Here is a 5,447-nt window from a genome sequence, read left to right on the forward strand (position 1 = left end):
TTATAAAACGATTATTGATTTCCCCCCAGGCAGCAGAAAAAAACCAATGTATTTTGGAGCTTTTAATGTTTCGTACATTAATTACAAAAATAGTACAAAAGTCCTCTCAGGCCTAAATAAACTACTATTTCAGTATCAAGTTAACAGTTCAAAACAGTAAATAAAATACTCAAGTCCTCATTCTGTAACAACAGCTTTTAAGTATATTCAGTCTTCAACAGAATAAAACATAGCATTGAGCAAAAATATATTATTTTTATCCACTCAAAAGTGCACTGAGATATAAATGAAAGACAATGTGAACTACTACTTCAATACAAATGCCTAAAAAAAAAAAAAAAAGTGCTTTCCTGCTTTTTAAATTGTGTAAAGATGAACATGTAAACATTAAAGTTTCTCAGAGGTACAAAAAAAAAAAAAACCTCAAGTGCTTTTCTGCTTTTTAACTTTTGTAAACATGAACGTGTAAACATTAAAGGGATCGTTCGGCTTTTTTAACATGAATCTCAATTTGATCCTCACCTCCCGTGTGCGATCTTTCTGACAGCGTTCGGTGACACGCGTTCATGTTCGACGTTGGACGAGAGGAAAATAGTCCAGCAAGCTGGCTGGGGTCTCGGAAATAAAGCGTTTTTCTTCTAAAAAAAACTATTTGTTTTCAAAAGCGTGATACATTTCCACCACAATACTCTTTTCTGAATAAAGTCAGACGCCATTACCGCCAGCCACTACTTTTCTGTTCGTTCGTTCGTATCACTGCGCGGCGCCCTGTCGAACGCTAACCGACGCACTGCAGCCAGCTAGCTGATACTTCCGCCTGAAGTTGTTTGCCTTTTCGGAGCAGGTCTGATCTCAGGAAGAGGTGGGTTGGTCAGCTCGGCCATGCTTGTTGTTGTTTTGAATGTCGAGGCGTGAGTTGTGGATGTGTACTCTCGGTCCGTCCCATTAAGCGTCCCGAAGACCGCGCGCGCTACTGCGTTTCAGTTCCGCGTACTTTTCGCTCCGGTCCACTTTTAGTTTCGGTTCCCTTGGCATATTTATATAATCGGAATTTGGACTTTTGTGAATCGTTCTCGATTGTTCCACGGCCGAATCGTGAATAATCTAAGAATCGGAAATTTTGCACACCTCTAATGACCACTCATATGGCGGCCTCTATTTTATGTCCAACATGCCATTCTATGAGCTCTCTGAATGAGTCAGTGGAACATTTCATAGGGATGAAATGTGATATGTTTGTTTGCAAGACGAGCTTTGAAGTTACCTGAGTGCTGCTTGGTCATACATTGACTCAGGTTACGGCAGCTGCGTGCTTGGCCACGGACACATGAATCAAGGCCACTCTGGAGCTGTGTGAAGAAGTTCAATGACTGTGAGTCAGGTCGGCTTGTGTAAATCTTGTTTTATCAGTACAAAGGTGGATGAAGGTGGCCCCGAGGCTACACTTGGCACACTTCCGCTCCTGTCCCTTTATTTTCCCTGCCTACGCACCTCCATTTGTCACATTCCACTGTTTTCCTGTCACACCCTTGAACTATTTATTTTGCAGTACTAATCGGCACCTATAAATACCTGTCCCGAACAATAAAAAGAGAAACACTTTCAAGTGGCATAGTTAATTACTTTATGGTGTTTTTAGGTCACAGAGGATGCCTTTTATTAGTTTCACTGTCAATACCAAACCTTAGTGTCATGAGGCTTGGGAAAGAGGTGGAGTAACTGTGAGCAAGAATTACCTCATGCAGGTATTTTACTTCCTCAGCGCTCACTCTGTTTGAATTTTGAAAACATTTTCCCAAAAAGAAATAAATAAATAATAATCCATTCCCCGCTCATGCTGTCAGCATCATAAAACCGTTATTTACTGCCGAGGCATCATGTTTAAATAAGTGGACATACAAGTGTAAAAATAGCTTAACCCCTGTTAGTATTTACTTGTAAAAACAATAAAACTGTCTCAAGTTTAATGATAATAAGGTCATGCTGTAGATGAGCTTGATGCAGATCACTTTTTAACATTCCTAAGTGTCATTGACTTGTTAAATGATGTGTATCACTGTTTTAAAGTAAAACATGGATACTATAAAACAATCTTAACTTTACTGTACATTATATCAAGAGACATTATACAAGTGTAAAGTATTTCACTCAACGCAGTGTACTGTACTTCTTGCAATAAGTGTGGCAAAAAAGCTGAAATGGACGCCACTGTTCGTCATCCCGCTATTTTGTTGTTGTTTTTGTACAGTTAGTATTTTTGTGGTTTACCTCTTGTTTATATTGTGTGTAATTCCAATGTCGACTGCTAGATGGCGGCGCACTTGTTTAATTTGAGATGTATCGATTTGATAGAAGAATGGAACAGGAACAGGTATTGGGCATGATTGTTGATGTATATTGTGATATGATAAGTTTGTTTGCTTGGGAGAATTGGATTTGTTAACTGAAAACACAGTGAGATCGATACACTACAATATTTTTATTTTATCTGTTGATTTTGGAAAAGCGGAACAGAGAATGCTTGGATGGAGGGATGAATATAGAAGTGTGTTTAAAGACCTTCAAAACTGTTTATTATGCTTTTCAACAGCTATTCCACACAGACAAAAAAAAACAACAACAACAACTCAAACTGTTCATGGGAAGTGAGCAATAAGAACAACACGTTTCTTGGGAAAACTAGATCGTCAAAAACACCAAAAAGAGGTTTTCAGTGCTACTGCTGGCATAAAAATACAGCAATAAACCTCAAATAGCAATAGCATTGGTTGAGTACACCCGAGGGGATTATGGGAAAGTGCCACCACGATGCCAACAACTCGCTATTGTTGTGTGTGAGTGTATTGTGTCCAGATCTTGCGTCAAATTTCCCTGTATTCATTTGAAGGTCAGGAGTTTTACAGTAAGCTCAGTTTTCTTTTGAGACCAGCAGGCTAAAAGCAGGTTGAACCACCACTCCTACCCCCCACCACCACTGCGTCACATACACACTCATTCAGTCCACACTTTTATCCTGACAACAATCGCACTTCCTCACTTCAAACGCTGTTATTTCAGCTTCTCTGTGTTTATTGAAGGCAGCCCGAGAGCCGCATTACAAGTTAAGCCTATTCTTCTTGCTATTAGTTGAGCCTGGAGTATAAACACAAGTTTTTTAGCCTCAAATTATCTCGCCGCTTGTGTGTCAAGGCCACCAGGGTTTCCATGGCAACGCGGGAGCAGTGCAGTGACCTCACTTGGCCGCCCTCCCTTGACGTCGCTCTAGTTGTCTCCGTTGCCACTTTGGGTCTTTCCTTCTCTCTTGTCTGTATTGTTTGGGGAGGGCGCAGGAGTCGGTGAAGGAAGGAATGTTGCGGCGCACTCGGTGACACCACGCAGACGGAACACCCACATGGACACACCAGAAATGGAAAGGAGCGTACGAGTTCAAATTTGAGCTTGAGCTTCAGATACGCATCGCGAGCAGGTGTCCTGTGAGGAAAGACCACAATTAAGCGAGCGTGTGGTTTCCGGTGACGTTCCCAGCTGAAATATTTATCACAAACTTGGTCAGCACATGACGAAGTTAATTTTGAAAGTGCATTGTCAGCAGCGGTACTGATGTCATTTGATTGTGTCAAGCACGGAGCAGTGTGGTCATGCTGAAGCATTCCCACATATGTTATTGTGATTTTTATTCGCCTCACTTTTTTTGCCACGCAACAACTCCCACATAATACTTCCACTTTACACTGTTCACATTTCAACTAGCTTCAAACATTCACGCCTCCCGGGGTATATATCGTCTGATTCCACATTACTTACAGTATCTGCACAATTTAATGTTTAATATCAACTTTTCCCCATTCATTTTGAATTGGACAGACATTGAACTTTTTCTAAGTATCACTTTCCATGCCCACTTCCGTACATATAACTTAAGCGTCATTACCAGGTGACTGATACTGCTCGGTGGCACAGTTGGTAAAGTGCATTGTCCAGTAACCAGGAGGTCATAATTTCATAATTTATCTCTCAATTTACTTCATAAGCATTCCACATGCATTCAAATCTTAGCATTGAGCATTTCCATGTAATTTCTGCAGAAATTGCACTTAGTCTAGTCTTAATATGACACATTTCTGACCACAACACCAAGTAGCCCTGCACAATTTTAATGAAACACCGTGTACGTTGGTTTGATTAGTTTCATTTATATGCCGTGTTATGTCAACTCGTTCTCGTCAGCCCTTTTTGTCTGTGTTGGTTCATTGTTGTCATCATCACAACTTTTGTCATTTTAGGTTTTTTTTTTTTTTGCGTGTGCAGTTGGGGGGGAGATAATTATTTATTTTTCTATGAACCTTGTTTGCCTTTTGTAATTTTTTTTTTATTTGATCATTTATTTAATTCATTTGTAAAAGAGAAAAATAGACAATATAACATAAAACAATATTCTTCGATGTTGAATCAAAAGGAACAGAAAGAAATCTTATTTTCTCTGCCCTGTTTCTCCCCAGAGTTTGGTTACAAAATAATGAATTTAAAAAACAACAAACAATAAAAAAATAATAAAATAAAAACCTTTTGAAAAAATAACTATGATCCCCTGCCTCCATCACAAAACAAATACTCAATTTTGACTGACATTGTCAGCGTTTATCTTAACAGCACTGTAGTACTTCTAAATTTTCATAAAGGTTTTGGGGAAAATGTCAGAAAAACATGGAGCTTGCACTGTCATCGTGTCAAAGACGTCAGCAAATGCCACAAAAACTCAACCACGGCTCCTTCGGTTCCTCAAAAAGTCTGAAAAGGCACTGAATAACAAGCCCTTAATAGGCATTAAAATGTCTGAAAACCATCTTGTAAAAGTCTTAATTTTTCACATATAAGATGGAATGATGAGGTGGCGCCGTGAATGACTGGTTAGCACGTCCGCCTCCCAGTTCTGAGGACTCGGGTTCGAGTCCAGGCTCCGGCCTTACTGGGTGGAGTTTGCATGTTCTCCCTGTGCCTGCGTGGGTCTCCGGTCTCCTCCCACATTCCAAAGACATGCATGGCAGGTTAATTGGGCGCTCCGAATTGTCCCGAGGTGTGCTTGTGAGTGTGGATGGCTGTTCGTCTTTGTGTGCCCTTGCGATTGGCTGGCAACCAGTCCAGGGTGTACCCCACCTACTGCCCAGAGCCAGCTGAGATAGGCTCCAGCACCTCCCGCGACCCTTGTGAAGAATTAGCGGTCAAGATGGAATGATGTAAATAGTCTCCAATTGCCAAATAAATTAACTTTCTTTAAAAAATGTCCAAATGACTCAGCATTCTGATTAATTTTGCATTAATATGAATTAAGGAGCAAAATCCACCTGTTTTTATCCATCTCAGGGGGGCGGCCATTTTGCCACTTGCTGTCTCGACTGAAAACGACTTCACAGTCGCTTAGCTGGGCTCAGGCAACGACCAATCATGGC

Source organism: Festucalex cinctus, chromosome 9, assembly GCF_051991245.1.
Source record: "Festucalex cinctus isolate MCC-2025b chromosome 9, RoL_Fcin_1.0, whole genome shotgun sequence".
Classification (NCBI taxonomy): Eukaryota; Metazoa; Chordata; class Actinopteri; order Syngnathiformes; family Syngnathidae; genus Festucalex; species Festucalex cinctus.